The sequence below is a fragment of the Myiozetetes cayanensis genome, unplaced genomic scaffold, assembly GCF_022539395.1.
Source record: "Myiozetetes cayanensis isolate MyiCay16 unplaced genomic scaffold, myiCay2020 scf22, whole genome shotgun sequence".
NCBI lineage: Eukaryota > Metazoa > Chordata > Aves > Passeriformes > Tyrannidae > Myiozetetes > Myiozetetes cayanensis.
Genome location: NW_026087434.1, coordinates 10850622 through 10872620, shown reverse-complemented (window position 1 = coordinate 10872620; position 21999 = coordinate 10850622). Strand labels below are relative to the sequence as shown.

At 49.0% G+C, this 21999-nt stretch overlaps 1 protein-coding gene across 1 annotated transcript in view; it reads right to left on the bottom strand.

The window, feature by feature from the left end:
- SHISA6 (shisa family member 6) overlaps window positions 1-21999 on the bottom strand; it is a 237155-nt gene that overhangs the window by 28640 nt on the left and 186516 nt on the right. The gene's annotated exons all lie outside the window — the stretch shown is intronic.

Below are 21999 nucleotides of genomic sequence, written 5' to 3'. Positions count from 1 at the left end.
CCTCCTCCACCTCCACCCACCAGGGAGACCTGAACACTTGGAAAATTGAAAGTTTGGAGGTTTTCAGGACGTTATCCCCAACCACCCAAACCCCACTGTCCCACTGTGAGCACACCCACACAACAATGTCTTGTTTGAGTGCAGGGAGAAATCAAATAAGTGGCCTCTTTCATCAGTGAAGTTGAGTTAAAGGTCTGCACATGGATGTGGATCTTCCTCCCCAGGAAGGGAGAATCCTGTAAAACTGATGTATTCAGTCTTAAATGCTGCAAAGTAGGGGGAAAAAAATCCATTGCAGAGTGGCTGCCAGAACTGGGCTTGGTATCTGCCCTGTGGGGTGGAAAACAACTCTGCCTGGAATAAAACCACTAGTTGAGTCCTGATAAACTTCCATGACCTTTAGTTTCCACACAGGCCTTCAGTAAGGAATGAATGCTTTGCCCAGATCTTCACACCAGGGATGGGACTGCAGCAATGGAGGGAGAGAGGAGATTTCCAGAACTCTTTCCTGCCATGCTCTCCCTGCACAGGGTGGAGGCTCTGATGTCTCCTCTGCTGTTCTGAAAACCCTGCCATTGACACTTCACTTTCCCCCAGGAAGAGCTGTTTCACTGGGTCTTTCTCACTGCTGTTCTGACCCATTCCTTCTTTTCTCTTCCAGGAGAAAATGCCCCTTGTTTCTGCCACAGCTCTTTGTGACAACACTCACTGTTCCTGTGTGTTCCCTGAACTCTATTCTTCAAGTTAATGCCGTTTCTTTTATGTTTCTCTATGAAATTTGCTTTGCCTTTGATTACTGTCACTGAGTGACTTGGATCCTTCTCAGGCCTGGGTCATGTTTGTGAGACAGACCTGACCAGCACAGAGAGGATTCCCTGGATTCTTCCAAGTCAACTTCTCTTGTTCACACAAATTTGTGGTATTTTACCTTTCCTGGTTCATGTGAAGTTGGTGATCCTTTGTCATTCCTTATTAGTTTTCTGAGAAACTGTCCAATTTTTCTCCAACACATAGAAGACTTTTTAAGATTCTTGTTTTACTCCAATACATCTCATTTTTCTCCATTTAATCAATTTATTTTCAGGCTATTTCTCCAATTTGTCAAGAACATTTTAAATTCTAATCCCATTCTCTAATAGACTTATGGTCATCCAAGCTTCATATTACCTGCAAATTTAATAAGCAAATTCCTTTTCCACCAGTAACAAGGAGACTAAATTCAGAATCACATCAGTTCATCTTTGGTTCCCCTTTCTGGTCACACATCTACCCCAGAGAGGTTCATTAACAACATGCTTCTCAAATTAAACTCACATTATTTTCTTAGAAACTGCTGGAAAGCTTGCTGAGGGCATGAGCCTTAATAGAAATTATTCCTCCCTGGCCACAAAACACAGCAAAACAAACAAAAAAATTAAAAACAAAAATAATAATAAACAGATCAACTTGATTTGTTTCTGAGAAATCTTGCTTTTCCTCCCTGAAACTCCCCTCCCTGCACAGCACGTGGAGAGTCTGTTTACAGGCAGGATTAAATCAGAGCTTCTTTATTCAGGTGACAACACTCTGGACACCTCTGCTTGGGGACTCCTTAAACACACAGCTGGAAACACCCAAAGCATTTGATCCCAAAGGATTGAGCAAACTTTGGGAGGAGCCCAGGTTCTCATGGACACCTTGAGTGCCCTTGAGTAAGTGGCCCACGGGTCCCTCAGTTTTAGACTTTGCCTCTGGATCCTCCACTCTTGGTTGTTTTTAGCAAAGGAAGGTCCTGCAGGAACAAGTTTTGTGACTTTGCTTCAGTTTCTCTTCCTCCACCTGGTCAAATTTCTCTTAATTGTGAAAACTGGCCAGGAGATGGGTGGGACAAATAAGAAAGTGGGGATTTCTGGGATCCCTGGAACTGTCCAGAGGGATTTTCCCAGAATCAGAAACACATAACATGCCAAGTGTGAAGGGACCCACGAGGACCACTGAGCCCAACTCCTGGCCCTGCACAGGACCATTTTGGGTTAATTTTTCTCTAGTTTCCAGCAATCATGATACAGATTCATGCTCACTAATCCCTGCATTAGGTTTTAACTGTCCCTGAGTTCAAACAGACCTTTGCAGTAATACAATTTTAAAAGACTGTGTGTGGTGGTCAGCCTGGCACATCTTTAGAAATAACTGCAGTAATTTCAATCTTTGTTCCCAAAAACCACAATATACTTTAGGTTTTAACTGACTCATCTGACTTCAACTTTTATTAGGTTTTTATATTTCTTGGTGGGACCAAAAGCCCAATTCATTGCTAGAAAATGCTTTCCCATAGAGGTATTTCTGGGTCATGAACCTTGTCAATCATAAGTTTACCATTCTCTTGGATAATCTCAATATTCTGTGCCTCTGGAAAGCTGTGGGGATGAGGTCTGGGCTGGGATTCACTTCAGCAGTTTTGATCCATGGCATTGTCAAGCAGAGATGTGTTTTAAATATTACTGGCAGAGTGGTGTTTAGTATTTTGGCTGCCAGTGGGGGCTGCTGGAGCTGCCAGACCCAGCTCTGGGGAGCCTCATCTGTGCAGAATTTGTAGGATTTTGTTTGCAGAGACAGCTGGTTTATACAGTGCAGGTCAGGGATGTCAGTGCCCTGAGTACAACTGTCTCTCTTACTGCTTATCTGCTGTCAAGCTCATAAAATCACAGAATAACAGAGGTGCAGGCACCTCTGGAGACCTTCTAGTCCAGCCTGCTAGCCCAAACCAGGGTCAGCTTGGGCGGTCCAGGGTGATTTTCATCATGGTTTGGAATATCTCCACAGTTACCCTGAAGAAAAGGAGGCTCAGGGGGGACCTTTTCACTCCCTCCAAATCCCTGACAGGAGGAGGGAGCCGGGTGGGGGTCAGGTTCTGCTCCCAGGGAAAAAGGAACAGGACAAGAGGAAATGGCCTCAAGTTGTACCAGAAGAGGTTTAGATTGGATATTAGGGGAAAATTCTTCATGGAAAGGGTTGCAAAGCATTGGCACAGCTGCCCAGGGCAGTGGTGGAGTCACCATCCCTGGAAGTGTGCAAAAAACATGTAGATGTGGCACTTGAGGACATGGTTTAGTGGTGAACATGGTGTTGGGTGATGGTTGGACTTGATAATCTTAAAGAACTTCTCCAACCTTAAGGATTTTGTGATTCTATTACTCAAAGGATGGAAACTCCACATCCTCTCTCCAAATTCTTTCCCAGTGTTCAGCCACCACTAAAAGTTTTTTCTTATGTTTAAGTGGCATTTTTTACAACGTCTGCTCTTTGCCTCTTCCCAGAATACCCAAATCCCAGAATCTCCTGAGCTGGGAGGGACCCACAAGGATCATCCAGTCCAATCCTCAGCCCTGCACAGACCCATCCCCAAGAGTCACCCCCTGTGCCCCAGAGGATCATCCAAACCCTCCTGCAGCTCTGGCAGCCTTGGGGCTGTGCCCACTGCCCTGGGGAGCCTGTTCAGTGCCCAACCAGCCTCTGGGGGAAGAACCTTTTGCTGAGATCCACCCTGAGCCTGCCCTGACACAGCTCCAGCCATTCCCTGGGGGCTGTCCCTGCTCCCCCCAGAGCAGAGCTCAGTCCTGCCCCTCCTCTGCCCCTGCCCAGGCAGTTGGAACTGCAACAACTGAGATGTCCCCTCAGTCTCCTCTCCTCTTCTTCATGAGCAGAGCTGTCAGGCCACTCCAAACCTGTTGGATTTCTGTGGGAACCAGAGGACTCCTGGGCCAGGCTCAGAGAGGCTCCTGCTCCGTTCACATCAGGCTCTGGCAAAAGGCTGGAGAAGGGGCCATCCTGGAGCTCTGCACCTGAGGAGCCAAAGCACTGCCCACACTGTGGATGTGCTTCCTGCTCCATCCTGGATCCAAGGAGGATCTGGAGCCTGTGGTTGGGGTGTCACACCCATGGGTGTTGGGGGTCTGCAAGTTGTGTCTGGGGATTGCAAGGACAGCTGGGCTCTGAGGGGGCACTTGGATTCACTCCTCTGATTTGGAACCTGTGAGGGCAAGAAGAGCCCTCTGAGCTGAGGGGAAGGCCCAGGCAGTTGGAACTGCAGGGAGGTCTCCCCTCAGTCTCCTCTTCTCCAGCTGAACACACCAAGTGCCCTCAGCTGCTCCAAAATTGATGTTTCTACCGTGGCACCGGGCACAGCTGGGAAGGGACTGGTTCCATCTTCTTTACTCACCTATCACTTAATTACCTGTATTAATGAGATCCCTGAGTCCGTCCCTGTCCAGGCTAAGACCCAGCTCTCAGCTTCCCTCCCCCCCTCAGTCTCTTTAGCACCTTCCTGGCCCTTTTCTGGCCGTGTTTCAGTTTGCCCGTGGCTCTGCTGTACTCGGGAGCCCATCACTGGTCCCAGCAGTGCAGACACTTCCCCCAGTGCTGGCAGAGGGGAGGGATCGCCTCCCTGACCCGCTGGCAGCGTTCCCGGGATGCTCTCCAGGGTGCTGGTGGCCTCCTGTGCCACAAGGGCTCATTGCTCCCTCACCTTCCACTCGGTGCCCGATATCGGTCATTTTACCCACCATTTATTACCTTATTTATAAGTTATTAGATTTATTTTCGAGGTTGCAAAGCAGGTAGTGAGTAACGAGTTGTATTTTTGATGACCTCTCCCTGGCATTTGCAGTGATAAGTTCACTGAGCATGACTAAACTGCTCCACAGACACTTCTCTCCTCAAAGCCTTGGCAAGTGATGGATTTCCCCGGGAGGTTTCCATCCTTCTCCGTGCTTTTAGAGTATCGTGTGGTCCCACACAGACGTGGGGCTGCAGTCACGCCAAGGAGAGCAAGGACGTCAAACCTGGCTGCAGCAAAGCTGATTTACAAATCAATCTGCAACTCAAACACCCAGGTTCCTTGTGCTCTTCCCAGCTAATGTTGCTCACACACACCAGGAGCTGACAGGTGAGAGGTGACACAGAGACAGAGACACTTGTGGTGTGAAATGCAACCATGTAGAACAGGAACAGACAGAACTGGAGCACGTCAATTGTTCCAGAAGGGAAACAATTGATGGTTCCCCCTCCTGCAAACACACAGTGCTCAGTGAGTCACTTATTGCCACAACGTCACCCTGGGGTGAAACTGTGCCCTCACTGAGGACAATGACACCAGCATTCACAGGGGTGGGAAGCACCATCTTCTGATTTTGATCAACTTTTCATTTCACCACAAATCCCTTCCCTTCCCTTCCCTTCCCTTCCCTTCCCTTCCCTTCCCAAACCTTCCCTTCCCAAACCTTCCCTTCCCAAACCTTCCCTTCCCTTCCCAAACCTTCCCTTCCCTTCCCTTCCCTTCCCTTCCCTTCCCTTCCCTTCCCTTCCCTTCCCTTCCCTTCCCTTCCCTTCCCTTCCCTTCCCTTCCCTTCCCTTTTCCACTTCTAAAAACATGGTATATTTTGAGGCTACTGCTTAAGAAATGCCATCCAAACCAGTCAGAACCCGAGTTATTGGCATTTTGATGTGGCTGAGCTAATCAAGCATCTGAATGCAGCACTGGGCTTCATTTACCACTTCTGTAGCCCTTTGTAAACACTTTCTAAGCAATAAAAAGCTTTAAAATGATGGCTGAGCCTTCCTACAGCTCTTCAGGTTTAACAGGATAATGCTGTTAATTGTGAAGTGCCAGTTAGGCAGAAGCTTATCTATTGTTGAGACAAGGATCTGAGTTCAAAGCTATTTACAAGGAAACTCTATTAGGGAAAGAAAGGATTCACAGGGCTCTGAATTGCCAGACCACAATAGAAAATTTCTGAGGCAGCTGGAGCAGAGATCAGATAAAATAACCAGCAGAAAGAATGAGGTGTTTTACTGGGAGAAAGGAAACCAGTGCTCCCCGCTCCTCTGCAAACAGGGGGAGCCACGTGGAGAGAGTTTTAAGGGCTGCAGGGTGTTGTTTTTTTTTTTCCAAAGGAAATGGAGTCACATGGAAAGACAAAGTGCTGCATCCCACAGAATGAGACCTGTGGTTATACCTGGGTTTGGTAACCACTGCTCTGGACACAGCCTGGACAGTTGTCCCACCAGCCCTGGGGACATGTCCCACAAGGGGATCAGTGGAATGTGCGACGTTCCTGTGCCTTCATCCAGAGCAGTCCCCAACCCTGCACCCCCCAGGCAGCTGTGCCAGCACCAAGGGCCCAGCACCCCCCGCTGCTGGGCTCAGGGGCATCTGGGACTGTGAAAAGGAGAAGTATCAAAGCATCAGCACAGAGGGAAGCAGAGGAGCCTGTGCCCCACTGCTGACTCTCCTCCCTTCTGCTGCCTCACATCTCTCCACGTCTCCCCGTGGAGGTGACACTCAGATGTCTGGAGGTGACACTGATGGCCTGGCAGCCATCACCCTGTGCCCCAGAGGATCATCCAAACCCTCCCTGATCCCTGTCAGCCTGATCCCTGGGGTGGCTCTGTGACCTGGGCTAGAGCTGATGTTCCCCCAGCGGGTCTGGGCTGTGTTTGGGGCTGTGCTGGAGCAGTGCTGGGCACACTGGGATGGCTCAGTCCCTGGGACACAGCCAAGGGCTGCTCTGCCCCTCACACAGCCCTGCCAGGACCAGGCTGGGGGGCACAGGGAGCTGGGGGGGCACAGGAGGGGCAGGTGAGCCCAACTGCCCCAGGGATGGCCCAGACCATGTGAGTCACACTCAGCACACAGAGCTGGGGGCAGGAGGAGGGGGATGTTCAGACTGATGGGGTTTGCCTTCCCCAGTCCCAGCAGGTGGGAGGGAGCCCAGGGCTGTCCTGGGCTGGCTGAGCCCATGGAAAGGGGGGAGTGAATTCTTTGTTTTGCTTGTGTGACTTTTGCTTTTCATTTTGAACTGGCTGTACCTCAAGCCAGCAGTTTCCTCACCCTTGTCCCCCACTTCTGTCCCCCTTGGGGCAGGAGGGGTGAGGGGCGTGTGGGGCTGAGTTACCTCTGGGGTTAAACCACCACAATCACAACCTGCATCTTCTGCACAGGGGGCAAAACTCTGGGAAATTTAAAATAGCCCCCCAAGAGTTCCCATTACACCTCTTGTCCAGGAGATCCTCTTAAGACACAATTTTTTTCACAGATTTCACCTTTACTTTGGTAGTTACTTTCAGGCCTATTTTTTAACTCTCAGTGATTTCCTAAGTGAATGCTGTTAAAAAACCTAGATTTATTGTGTTCTATAATAGAAAAAAATTAAGTGTCAGAATACAGAAAAACCCACTGTATTTTCCAGCCTGTCTTTTTGTTCATAAAGTTCCTGATAAAGACTGCAAAGCAAGGATATTTTTAATATGTGCCAACTGTATAACAGGTCTGTGATGGTTCTGACAATCATGCATTATTTTGCATTAGTTTTACAGTCTTTAATAAATTATTTGGGAGTGCTCTGAAATCAACATGACAAAAGAAGTGGCCCAAAGAGGAGCAATCAGCCAGGACAAGGGTGGAGTCCCCAACCCTGGAGGGGTTTAAAAGACAGGAGGATGTGGCACTTGGGGACATGGGTCAGTGATTGGACTCGATGATCTCAGACGCCTTTTCCAACCTAAAGAATTTCATGAAAAACAGTTATTTGCCATCTTCCCCTCTGGCCTTTCCAACAACCCCAGCATTTTTCTCCCTTCAATATCCTTCCTCAGCTGAGATTTTCAGAGGAGGATGTAACAAGTGGTTTGTTTCTCTGATGACAAGATCCCTCTTTGGCATCTGCACTAAGGAAGAGAAAATCCCCGTCTCAGAGCACTTCTGGCTTTGGGAACTGAAAGCAATGCAGCCCCTGAAGGGAGGAGGAAAGCAGAGCAGAAGCTGCTGATGAGAATGGAAACACCTTCAGCACAAAGCTCCTCATTTATCACCCTCCTGTCCCCTCTGGTATCTTGTGTTCACAATTTGCAGTGCAGAGGGAAACCCCTGAGCTGAGTCCTTTGGCTGTTCCAGGATGGTCAGGCACTGCCTGGGGGCAGGAACCAGCCCTGTGCTCACCAAAGCCTTTTCCCCTGAGTTTAGACAGAGTGGCAAATGCAGCTCAGGGAATGGGGGAGCTGAAACCCAAGGTCCCATCCTGAGTCAGCTCTTCCCAGCCAGGACTCAGAGGTGATGAGCACACGAGTATTTAGCCTAATAGATCATGAAATCCCAGCTGTATTTCATGTACACCAGCCAGCCAACAACTAATTACTTTGCACTTCTGTGCTGTGAAAATGCTGCTGGCAGAGGGTTTGGCTCATGATCCCCAGGCACACTGACCCTGAAAAATGGGCTGGAGCAAGGGGCAAGCCAGACAAACCCAGCAGTTAAACCACGAGTAGAGTCAGCATGTCAGTCATTCAAGGCGTTGGAAATGCCAGATTAAAGGCTGTCCCCAACCCCTTCATTTGATATTCATTATGTCAGGGTTTTGTTCTCCCATTCCAACATATTTTTCAACTGTAATCCTGTGACTCATTCATTGAACAGGATGCTCAGGGAATAAGGCAGCTATTCAGGAGTTATTTTAATCCTCATTAAGTGGTGAATGGCCTGTTCTTTAGTATCCCACGCCATCCAAACCCTGCACTGATTAGGGAACTGTTATTTTCCATGAAGGCTTTCCTCCTGCACCCATCCAAGCCTCACAAACAGCCTCCAGACTCCCAGCCCAGGTAAGGTGGGGACTGCCAGCCCCAGGTTTAACTGAGCCCCAGAGCAGGTGTACCTGAACCTGCAAGGTTCTGTTCCTTTTGAGGAACAGTGTTGGAACACTCAGGGCAGGTTTTTCGTATCACACAGGGGATTTTTAACAGGATTTTGCAAGCATAAATCAGCTGCTAATTAATCACCCCCTGCTTCTGTGGGGGAGGTAAGGCAGGTGTGACTGCTCCTGCTTTACGTGTGAGGAGAATAATGAAGGCAGGTGGAATCACCTGCCAGGGGCTGCACAGTGACAGGAGGAGGACTGGAAATGCTCCCCCAGCCCTGTTCAACCCCAGGCTTGTTACTGTCCATCACCAGGCAGGGCAGTGAGAGCACAGCCTGCCTGGTCAGGGGAACCAGGAGCAGCTGAGGGAGCTGGGGGGGCTCAGCCTGGAGAAAAGGAGGCTCAGGGGGGACCTTCTGGCTCTGCAATCCCTGACAGGAGGGGGGAGCCGGGAGGGGGTCGGGCTCTGCTCCCAGGGAACAGGGACAGGTTGAGAGGAAAGAGCCTCAGGTTGCACCAGGGGAAGTTTAGATCAGATATTAGGGAAAATTCTTTCACAGGAAGGGTGGCCATGCACTGGAACAGCTGTTTTTTGAACACCACCCTTGGAGGTGTTCAAAAACACATGGATGTGGCACTTGAGGACCTTGTTTAGTGGTGACCATGGTGGTGGAGTTGAGGTGATGTTGGACTTGGTGATCTTAGAGGTCTTTTCCAACCTTAATGACTCTGTGATTTTTTGGCTGTGGCAGCTCCTTGGAGCTAAATGCTTTGGACATCCTCCTGCAGGGGTTTCAAACTTGGGGAGCAAGAGACCAAAGTGACTTGGAAAGGCTCTGATTAACTGAGTTTCTTGCAGGTCTGTCCTTAAGGCATCATCCACAGCAGGAGAGCCTTCTAGGGGTGCCCCAGTGTCCTCCCTTCCTGCCTGTCCCCTGGGAGCACCCAGAGTTGTCTGGGTGCTGGCACAACAGGTCAGGCTGCTGTTCCTCACACTGGAGACTTGTCAGCAGGACTGACACCGAGGGTTTGGCTGCAGGGACTCCCTGGCAGTGCCAAGAGAGGAATCATGTTCACCTGGACACCAGTCAAGTGCTTCCCCTGCCACCTCCTGGAGCTGTCACTCAGTGCCTCGTGCTTCTCACGTCTTAGGACTGCTCCAACCCCCTTCCCTGCTCTGGCACAGCTTTTGTTTGGAACTAAAGGCTGTGTGAGTCAACACTTCACAGGGAACTTCAACTCAGTCATTTGCTGCTTTCTGACCTTCTGTTTCTCCAGTTTGTGTTGTGTTTATTCCTTATTTTAAGGCTATGAAAGAAGAAGGACTGAAATTAATTCTATGAAATCAAGGAGGTGAATCATAGAATCACAAAATATCCTGAGCTGGAAGGGACCCCCAAGGATCATCCAGTCCAACCCTCAGCCCTGCACAGCCCCATCCCCAAGAGTCCCCCCCTGTGCCCCAGAGGATCATCCAAACCCTCCTGCAGCTCTGGCAGCCTTGGGGCTGTGCCCACTGCCCTGGGGAGCCTGTTCAGTGCCCAACCAGCCTCTGGGGGAAGAACCTTTGGCTGAGATCCAACCTGAGCCTGCCCTGACACAGCCCCACTATGTCCAGATTCAGGTGGAAAACACTGAGATGGAAAGGGCACTGATGTTCTGGAGGTAATATCTGACTCCTTCAGGAAATCAGGCTGGATCACTGATGCCAAAAAATGGATGGAAAACAGTCCTTCTCTTCCAAATATCTGAGTGGAAGTGGGTGGAGTGGGGATGTTCTCGTACAACAGGGCTTCGAGTTCACTCAAAAAATATGTCTCGTGTGTTGAGAGCCTGAACAAACTCACACACTCATTCACAGTGGAATCTCCTCCTACACACACCTTACATCCCTGATGGAACATGCAAACCAAGCTCTCTCACAAACTCCCTACACACCAACATATGTCTCCTTCCCAGCACATTCCTGGAGCTCCTCACTGACTCGTCCCAAGTGCCAACCTTCCAAAGCAAACTGCAGGGAAGAGCTTGGGCATGAGGGAAATACAACTTCTCTTTTCAAGCAGCCACACCTAAAAAGTGCCCTTACAGGAAAGCAAAGCCACGAAAAAAAATCTTTCCCAGTCTTGGCTAAAATGGTGTTTTTAGAAACAGCAACAGCCCATGAGGATAAAGGTAACCCAGAGCTCCAAATCTCTCTCTCCAAGGACACTGATACTTGTGGGGCATCTTTGGAGAGGCTGTTCAATGAAGAAATGGTTTTTTCCTCCCCCTGGAAAACAGAGTATCAAAAGGGCAGATTTTCCCACTGTTCCCAGGGCCTCAGGAGTAGAAGAGTCTGGAAAAGAGACACATCCTGGGGATTGCCCCAGAATGCATCTGCTGTAGGGAGCAGTAACCAGAGGGACCCTGGCTGCCCCAAATGGGAATGTTCACACTCGCTTTTCAGCTGGAGTTCTACATCTCCCCATAACGTGTCTTATTTTATTTGCTCTGATTTTCTTTGATTTTAATTAATATATTGCTGTCCCTTCTTGCATAAATCAGGTGAACAAAATGGTGAAAGGACTAAAAGAAACCCAGGGGAAGGATAAAGAACGAGGACTTTCTTCCTAGGAGAGAGAAGTCTGCAGTGCTGGTGGCAAATCCCAGGAGACAAACAGAGCTGGTGTTGACAGTCAGTGCCTGGGATCCCTCCTGTGTTTGAGGACTTCCCACTGACTCTGGAAACACAAAGTAATTGGATAAATACGGCCTGGTTTTGTCAAAAATCAAACAGCTGAGCAGGCTGCATGACTGACGTCAGCCAGCAAGGCACAAACAGCAGCTGGGGGAGCAGCCCTGGATTCCAACCTTTTGGCAACGTGTTTAAAATGCACCCATCACAGTGAAAACATATGGTCAGAAGGGAACAAAATGTGTCCTTTAAAGGGCACTTCTGAAGATAAAGTTGATTTGAGAAGGTATAAATAGTCTGGGTTTCTAAAGCAGGATTAGTTAAATGCAATCTTTTGTGGAACACAGCCAGCTCCTGCACATTTCATGGGGAGAGATAATTATGCAAATACCTTTGGAAGTAACACATGGTCCTTTTTAACCCCGTGGTATTGGCAGGAAGGAGAAGGGAAGAGAAGATGAAGTCTTCTCCCTGTTTTTTTCCCCTCTTCCAGGAAGTATAAAGTGAAATAAAAATGAGGATGAAATCCCTGGGAGAAGGGCTCTCCACTGAGTCCAGAAATCCAAGCCCCTGTTCAATGTATCCCTCAGGGAACAGCAGGGCCTGGCTCTCCCAGCTTTTTATACTGAACAAGGAATAAGCAGGAAGCCTAAACCCTTGTTACACTCAAAGCATAATTCACAGGAAAAACACCCTAATTTGGATTTCCATGGGACAGGATGGTTTGGAATGGATCTACAGCAGATGCCCAGAGACCCCGAGCAGAGCAGGGCAGGGCTGGGCCAGCCCCTGTTCTGGCTCTGGAGTGATGAACATGGCACATTACAAGGAACCTGATGAACAAATAAGCAGATTTAACTCATTAACTGATTGGGAGTCCCTGAGATCAGCTCAGCTGGTCAGAACACGGTGCCAGTAACACCAAGGTTTGGGTTTGATCCTTGTAGGTTCCTTCCCACTCCGAATATTCAGTGAAATATTCTGGAAATCACTCTGAAGTCAGAGAAGTTCAAGCCATGGCCACCTCGAGGTGTCTGGGCAGAGAAGCAAAGACTTTACATGACTCAGGAACGAGTCTGTGTGAGGGGCCAGGAATGGGAACTCCGCCTGCTGGGACTGGTGGAAATTTATTCCACCCTTTAGCTGATTCCTGGCATTTTCTTGTTCTTGTTTGCTTGCCCCTCAACTGCTAAACATTGCTTTGGGCCAGGGCTTTAAAGAAAATTAAGATCCAGATCCAATGCAACAGTGATCATGTTCTTGTCTTAAAGCATTTGAGGAAGTCAGAGGCACAAATCAAGCACTTAAAATGAACCATGGGCTTTATAAAGGCAAAAAGGAAGAGAGAAGAGCTACGAGATCTGTTGAAATCCAGTCCTAATCCTATCAGAAATTAAGCAGATGGTTAACTTTAAGCATCTGCTTGAGTCTAACTGAAGTCACATCACAGAGTGGCTTTCAAAATAGCAATTCTCTAGAAAGATCTGGGTGTGACAGAGTCAAAATGGTGCTTTTTACTCGGAATTACCTTTTCTGTTCTTGCAGTGTTTCCATTCCATCAAAAGGGAAAAAGTGACAGAACATTTTAAGGAGCTGAGGACAGATTTAATAACCCTGACTGCCAAAATCAGGATATATTCCTTCTGTGAAACACAGTTCTTGGACATTTTAAACATCTTTATTATTTTAATTTTGAAAAATATATCTAATTAAAAAGCCCTTTTCCGTATGTTGTAATTAAAATTTTTCAGCCTGGTCCACTCAAACCAGCTGAAATTGCAAAGCCTTTTTTATTTTATTTTATTTTTGATATTTGAAAACCTCAGAGCAACTCAGATGTGGAAAACTGGATTCCTGCTAATATTTATTAGGTTATATTATATATTACTATATATATTATATATATATTACTCTCTATATTAGGCTCATACAGGTCTTATTTGGGGAAATTCTGTAATAACGACCGAAGTAAGATCTTTAAAATGGTCTCCTATTTTTGTGCCATCCTGATACCCTTTTCCACGGAAAATGAGCACCACCTAAAGAGTTTCTTGTCCCTCCACTTGTCCCAGTTTTAGCAGAACTGGAGCATTTTTTTCATCAGTCTTTCAAGCCCCAGGTTCTTGAATCGTTTCAGTACATGGGGATTTATTTATCTTTTCATTAAAGGGAATTCTCTGCCTATTTTTTTTTTAAAGGAGAGGCACAAACAGCCCTTTGCAGCTCGAAGGCCCTCAAGGCAAAAGGTAAACAAAAGAACCGACATTTATTATTTTTTTGAACCTGTGTGTTTTAGTTCAGCCTCAGGTTTGGTTTCAGATCTCAGCTCTGGTTTCTCTAGCAAGTGTGGCTGGTGAGAATGCAACTCCTTGATAACTCCTGTGATATTTACTGCCTTTCTCTGCCAAAACCTGGCAATATGGCAGAGAACAGTATTTACAGCAGTGTAGGGAAAGCAGCTCCTGTTTATTTACTCACTCTCTGCCTTCCATGGGAATAGTTACTCACATAAATTCGATCCTCAGCTATATTTGCTGGAAAAGACCAGGATTTTATTTTATTTTATTTTATTTTATTTTATTTTATTTTATTTTATTTTATTTTATTTTATTTTATTGACAAAACTGTTGTTTGTCTGAGCTGGGCAGATTCTGCCCCACCCTGGGCAGGCCCCTCTGTCCAGCACTGCCCCAAAAATGAGCAGGAAGTTCAAGGTTCAGTTGAAGAAAAAGCACCTTTTTCTAGATGCACCTCCTGCACAGACACCTGGAGTGTTGTTTACACCAGAAATGCCCCCTCTGTGCTGCTCTGGGCTCCTGGCAAGGTCCACACACAGACCACGAGCCCACAGTGTTTCTCCCCTGAGATCCAAAGGGATCACCAAGGCAGGCTGCAGGTGTGTGGATATCCTTCTTCATCCCTGATGACTCCAAAAGGCCTCCAGAGCTTGGGAAAAGGTGTTTCTCAGATTGAGAAACTGGGAGAAGGAAGGGGAGAAGTTCCTTGAACAGCAAAGTTCAAGATACAGTAAGTGCAGGAGATTTTCCAGTGCAGAGAAGGGATTTTTCGTCTCCCTTTTCCCTGTTCTCCTCTCCATCTGCTCCCCCCACTTCAGTGCTGTGGGAAGTTGCTGTCCAGATGGTGCTGACACACTGCAGTGTCTTTGGTTCAGATGCAAAGCCTGTCCCTTGAGGAAGGTGACTCCCTCTGCACCGAGAGATGCAAAACTTCCAAGGGAAGCACTTCTGCAAGAGGGGACTTGGCTCCTGGGCAGCTGGGGAGGAGCAGCTGAGCAGGAGGTGATGGCAGCTAAAATTCCTGTGCAGGATCTACAAACATTTTGAAAGACTCAGAAAACTTCCAGCCAAATAGTTGGTTGTAACTGCGGGAAAAGTTTGGTCAAAGACCAAACAATTGCAGCTCATGAAAGCCTTGAATGTGAGGGGCTTGGTGTGAGCAGTGAGAGGAGGGGAGATCTCCTTGTCACTGCTCACATTCAGTGTCCACAACACTCCTGGAAATGCCCCAGCACAGCCAGGGTGAGACTCTCCTCTCTTAGTGCTGCTCTCCAGAGCATGGGCACAACCTCCTTCTTGAGGCAGATCTGCCCCATGGACTGGCACACAAATGGGGACAGAACCACAGCTCCTCCAGCACCACCCTCCAGCCCCTCTGAGACCTTCTCTCACCACTGTGGCAGCAGACCCTGCCCCAACCCGGCCTAAAATCCAGTCAGAGAATGCACACAGTGCAAGGCCATCACGTAAACTATCCTGAAAGTTCAGCTGCATTGGTGTTGGAGTGCGCTCAAAGCAGCCTGGTTCACAGCACTCCAAACACACCCCCTGCTTCTGAAGCAGGATTTGGCAGATAGGCTGGGAGCTGGCCTGGAAATCTCTCACTGGCAGTCAATCACTTTACACTGTCAAAGTCCAGTCCCCTTTCATCCAGTCAGGTCCTTCTGCCTTGTTCTGTTGGGGTGCAGATCAGCCCCACAGATGGCTGCACTTCTGCTTGTATCCCTCAGGCTGGATGCAGATGATTGCCTAAGAGTTCCTGGGATTACCTCCCACCCTGCACCCACAGAAATCAAAACCTCTGGTTCTTGTTTAAAATGTCACCGAGTTTTCCTACACTTTAATATTTTGATCAGGCTGATTTGCTCTGAAAGGCTCCGGCAGTGACTCACTGGGATTTGGGAATCTCTCCTGCCAGTCCCCACCTGAACACACACAGCTAAGAAAGTTCTCTGTTTTCATCCTACCCTGCTCTTCCTGCTGTTCCCAGCTTTGCCAGCAGCATCACATCTGGCAGTGCTTCCCTTTGGAGCTTCTGCGTCCCCCCAGTGCCCACGGCAGGCAGGAGAAAAGGAGGATGAGGGACCATCCCTCAGCAAACTTCCCTTGGCAAGGGAACACTCACTTCTCAGGAAGTCAGGTCTCATTCTCCAGCAGCCCCTCTGAGCATGAAACCCATGAGTACCAGGGACAGACTTGCAGGGAGAAAGCTGGAATATCAGTGCCAGGCAGCTGGAGATGTGGGAGAAGGGCACTGGGAAAAACAAGGTCCCTCAGGTCCTGCCCACAGTCAGCACCAGCTTCCCATAACCAAAGGAAAGGGGTTCTCCTCCCACATCCATGCCTTGGTTTAGGGACTTGGGACTATTGCTGAATTTTACACTTCATATATGGTTAGGCTTCTCACTTTTTGGTGGCAATTATGCACATGTTAATTTGATAAGTTATTGCTATTTATTGATCTCAGTAGACCGATTCTTTTCATTAGTGTAATTTTATTTTTTTTTTTTAAATCTCCCAACCTGGGGCTTCCCAGCTTCTGGAGTTTACATGGGTTTGAGAAAGAAGAAAGGATTTGACACTTTTCCTTTTTAGTTCCAATGAATATCTCTTGTTTGGAGAAGAGGCAGTGAGGGAAAGCAGACACATGATCAGACAGATCTTACATCTGGTCACAAACATGTTTGGGCTGGAATTAAGGAGCAGATCCTGAAGAAGCTGCTCAGGAAGTTTCTGAAACCTCCCAGCTCAGGAGAAAGTAATGCCTTGAAAGTGGGAGGTGGCAGGAGGGGAAGAAAGAGTTTTTATCTTACCTTGTCCTCAGTGACAGCTCAGCTGTGCTGAGCTGGGACACAGGGATGCACTGCTTCCCTGGGACATCCTACTGCTTCCAGGAACACCACACTGCTTCCCAAGTTTCCAGGGCCAGCAGTTTGGACACATCACACAGTGGGAGCTGACAGGCAGTGACTGAACATGGCACCTTACAAAGAATTTTAACACGATTGAAAACACAGTACTTTAAATTTTTATCAGTCCCCAGCAAAGGCAGCTGCTCTGGAGTGGAACAATTCCTGGCAGTTCTGGAATGGCTCAGTGAGCCTTTAGGAACTGGGAGCACGATTTGCCCCAGGACATAAGCCCTGAGATGTCTGTGCACACATAAGCTCTCCAGACTCTGGGGCAGAGGAGCAGGACATGGACTGAGAGCAGCATTTGCAAGTCCCACCCTGAATGATGCCTGGGACAAGAGTTCCTCACACAGGAATATAAGCTGGATTTGTAAGAAGTTTAGATCTCAACTAGGCTTTGTCTCTTCTGTCTCCCCTCTCCCAGCTCTCATCTCTCTCCCAGTTTGCAGAACAGCTCCTTTCTCCAGTATAACATGGATTGTGGGCAAGAGGGAGAAGAGCAGGGAAGAACATTCTTTGAAATATTTGAGGTTTTTTAAATAGGCTTTGGTTCCCTCATAGGGAAAGAAAATTTCCTACTGAGTCACTCATCAAAGCAGTGCAGTGATTGAACAGGAACAGAACACTCCCAGCAGCAGGAGAGCCCCAGATCCCAGTCCTGCCTAGCAAAATGTTCAGGCTGCTCCCACTGCAGCAGGAAGTCACCTGGAATATTGTGAATATTGAATATTCACCTGGAATACTGGGGCAGTTTGGGGCACTGCAATGTAAGGAAGATCTGAAGCCATTGGAGAGTGTCCAAAGGAGAGCAACAAAGATGGGGAAGGGCCTTGATTTGAAGCCGTGTGAGGACACTGAGGGCACTTGGTGTGTTCAGCTGGAGAAGAGGAGACTGAGGGGAGACCTCCCTGCAGTTCCAACTGCCTGGGCAGGGGCAGAGGAGGGGCAGGACTGAGCTCTGCTCTGGGGGGACCAGGGACAGCCCCCAGGGAATGGCTGGAGCTGTGTCAGGGCAGGCTCAGGGTGGATCTCAGCAAAAGGTTCTTCCCCCACAGGCTGGTTGGGCACTGAACAGGCTCCCCAGGGCAGTGGGCACAGCCCCAAGGCTGCCAGAGCTGCAGGAGGGTCTGGATGATCCTCTGGGGCACCGGGGGTGACTCTTAGGGATGGGCCTGGGCAGGGCTGAGGGTTGGACTGGATGATCCTTGTGGGTCCCTTCCAGCTCAGCATGTTTTGGGATTCTGTGACCCTGTGCAATGGACTCTGGATTTGTTTTGCATTTGCCTCACCCTTTTCTCAGCAGCAAAGGGTCCAACCTGCTGCCTCTCTGCCACTCCTGCTGTGTGTGCAGGGACCTTCAGCTGCAGATCCAGCCACGCAGAGCCAGGGGCAGCTGAGATCTCTCATCCCACAGCAGCACCACAGAACAGATTTCATTGTGCCAGAGCTCCCTCATCACTGGCTCTGCATCAAAGGGGAGGTGGAGAGAGAAGCTGCTGATCTGTGCACTGATAATGGAATGATTACCCAGGCCTGACTCACATTTCCACTCTGATCTCAGTCTATGGACTTCCTTCCCCACAGTTAGATGTGGAAATACCTGAGTTATTTGCACAGTGCTTTTAACTCCCTGAGAGCACTGGGCTTCTCTTCTGTGTCCCTACATTGTCCAGCCCAGCCTCCCACAGAGGCTGGGAAGTCCTTCACAGGGAATGGCTGCAGCACAGAGAAGCTCTGTGCTACAAAATCCATTTCTGCTTGATGCCCCTGGGGCACATGATGTGAGTCCTGGGGATAAGCCTGTGCAGGTCAGGATTCGGACTCGATGGCGCTTGTGGGTTCTCTCCACATTGGCATATTCCTGGATTCCATGATCATGTGAAATCAAGGAAGCAGAGCCTGGCTTTGCTGGATCTGAAAGTCCTCCCAGCTCATGGCAATGCCGGTGTGTCCCTCCTCAGGGATCTTTTTGCCCAGAGCCTTGGCTCCTCTCCATCTGGCCCCTCTGCACTGTGTGCCCTTGTCAGTGCAGACCCAGGACAGGTAAATACATCCAGGTAGGAAATTCCTGCGCCAGCATCAGCAGTGGAGGGGAAAGAACTTTGTGAGAGTGCAGTGCTCTCCCTGCAAGCTCCTGTTCCCTACACTATGCCCAGTCCAGCTGTCCCCAGCTCCTGGCACTCCTGGTACACCTGGGCACTCCACTCCAGATGTGGAGCTGGATGTTGTCAAAATGTGCCTTCCTACTCCAGCTCTGCTGGAGATGGAGAAGCCTTTGGGCTCAGACACTCCCACGACCACCATGTGGGCTCCCTGGGTGTGGTCCCACCCAGGGCTCTGTGCTGCAGACAGAGCATTTTCCTGCCCTGGGGCCAGGGATAAAGTAACTCTGCTGCTGTGCCAGGACATTCTCCAGGGAGTTGCTGCTCTCTCTGTGCTGATGGGACTCAAGCACTCTGCAGCCCTTTGCCAAGTGGGAGCCCTTCTTCCCAAGGAGTAGGGGGACAGTTATGTCCCATTAGAATCTCGATTTTGGTTTTTTGGTTTTTTGTTTTTTTCAATTCTTTTCTTGGATATGCCAGGTTCTAAAAACTGAAGCATGTCACCAGCTACATCCAAGTGCTGTGTGACCCAACCCTCCTTATTTTTTCTCACACTCTTCATCATAAAGGCACTGATTTCCGAGGCCCTCAGTCAATGTTGTAAAACCCAGCCAGGTCTTACTCCTGTTTATAAAACTGAGCTGCTGCTCAGCCCTGAGCACATTTCTCTCCTTTCCTCATTGGCTTCTTGTTTCCTTGGACCTCTTGAATTGTTCTGTCAAAGAAGAGTCCTTGCTAAACTTCCCTGCAGGCCCCACACTGCCCTCATGGGAAGAGCAGGGTTGATACCAGAGGGCAATCCCAGCACTCCCACCAGCCCAGCTTGATTTCCAGCACCTCTTTCCCTGAGGAAAACAAGCATCAGAGACATAATTTCATGCTCTTGCTGTCAGCAGCCTTGCACAATTTATCTCCTCATTACCTCCTTAACAGCACTCCCTGATGGAGGGAAATAACTCCAGTGAAGGAGATGTTGTCTTTGGAAATAAAGCAGTGATATTATGTGCAGAAATACATATGCTAAGTTTCTGTATGAGTGCCCAGGAGATATTGGGAAGGTGTAGTAAAGGTTCCCAATGTCCAGTGAGCTGCTGGTACCCACAAGTGTTTCTCCCTGGCTTGTATAAAGTCACCATCAGGAAAGTGGCCTTAGAGGAGTAAAAGCTGCTGGGCCGGAGAGAGGAGAGAAGGGCTCACCTCAAATCAGTGCCAGGCAGCCCTCACGTGCTAAAGGTTCAGCAGAGAATTTTGAGAGGATTTGGGTCTGTTGGGTGCTCCCAAGGTGCCTGCTGCCCTCTCAATGGTGTTGGAGCCCCCCCTGCGACCTCCAAGGAAGAAGTGAGAAGAAATACCACTGAAAGATGAGGAAAATATTGGATACTGATGGCCTGGCAAAAGAAGTGAACTTGGAGCTGTCCCAGGTGGGGCACCTTTCCCCAAATTCATCTACAGCCACAGAACTCCTCTGCAAACCTGCAGAGATGGGGAGAGCTTCCTGTGTGGCAGTCTCAGTGGATTTTTCCAAAATCAGATTCCCTACTCAGCCTCCCAGGTTCCCATCTCACAAATCCCCAGCTTTCTTGGAACACCAGGAGGCTCCTCTGCCCCGCGTTGCAGCAGCTACAGCATCTGTGGCTCTGACTGTTTGTGTGTTGTTCTGAGGACATTTGGGTTGGACTCCTCCTGTGTTGTACTGCTTTCTCCCTCCCACTGAGCAAGAGAGAATATCCCAGGAGTCCAAGGCTGTGGGATTTGGCAAGGAACCAGGAATCTGGCACTCTGTTCCCAGCAAAAGCCTCAGCACCTTCCCTGGGCCGCGTCAGACCTTTTTTATGGCAAATTTGACTGTGAATTCATCTTCCAAAGAGAACAGGTTTAAGATTCCTTTGAACAGCTCAGTGCACGTTCAATCCACCAGAACTGGAAAACCATCTGGAGACACCTGTTCCCCAGGATGGAGGTGATCTGCTCACTTCCCTCCAAGGGCACAGCCTCTCTCAGCGCAGCTAATCCGAGCAGAGAACAACACAAGAAACCCAGCCTACACCTTACTTACGAATTTCCAAATCAGTTATCACTGCTTTATTTAGGCTATTTAATGCTGGAACTAAATTTCATCACCTTCTCTCTTTACAGTCCTGGAGGACGTGTCAGAAATGAGCTGATGTGTCTGAGAAATACATCCGTCCTCACGACATGAGCTGTCACCTCCTGAGCTTTTGACAGTCCATGGTGCAAAACAGAATGCAACCAGCAATGTCCCTGGGAGAAGGGTGAGGAACAAACCCTCCCAGGTGCTGACAACCCAGAGGCAGATGGGAGTTGGTCTCTGAAACTCTACTTAATTGTCACTTCTAAGCTTGATCTCTTTTGCCAAAGGTGCTTCCTTCCCACCAGCATCTCTTTTACTGAGAAGATCAAGGTTTGGAAGGCAGACATTTCTTTTTCAGGACAGTGGTGGTCTGTGGGATGTGCCACAGTGCCCACTCTGTGCAGTGGGACAGGGATTATTTGCTAGAATAGCTCAAAAAGCCACCAGATTTGCCAGGGCCCAGTGTGCCAAGGCCTGGGCAACAACAACCTTCCAGCCCAAGCTGGAGAGATGATGGGCAGTTTAACAATGAGCAGGTGAGCAGCTCACAAATGTTTATAGTCCGGACTCCAGCAGATGTTTTGCTGGGTCACCATCCAGGCCTCAGCAAGAGCAGCACTTGCCAGGAGGTATGAGCTCAGAAATTACATTGCCATGTCTCTGAAAAGGTCATTGTCTCGTTCCCTCCAGCTCCCTTCTTTTAGGAGAAAAAAGCCTATTGAATAAAGTACAGACACATAAGGGGAGCTGCTGCTGACACAGGATTTCCCTGAGCTCTGCCTTGTCCCAGCCCATTTTGCTGGGTTTGTTTGCACACTCCCTGCACACACTGGTGTGGGTCAGTCCCCAGATGGGACAGGAGCTCTCACAACATCTCCCTTCCTCTGCCCTCCTCCCAGGACAGTGGGCACTGCTTGGCACTGCTGCATTTCACCCAGGCAGCATCTTTGGATTCCCCTCCCTTATGCTTCTGCACATTCCTGGGGTCTCAGGGGGTGTTGGGAGCTGGGAGGTTTTCACTGGAGTGGGAAAAGACTGGTGGAGTGAAAAACTTCCCTCCCCATTCCACAGATGGCTGTGACAGGGCACAGGCACAAGCACAGTCACTGTGCCCACTGGTTTCACGTTGGCACCTTGTCCCTCCAAGCCTGCAAGGAAAGAGGGCCTTGCCACCTTGGGCTCAGTGTGTGGAGAGGTTGAACGTGGTCTGGGCAAAGCTGGGAGCACTCAATTCCTCCTCAAGGTTCACC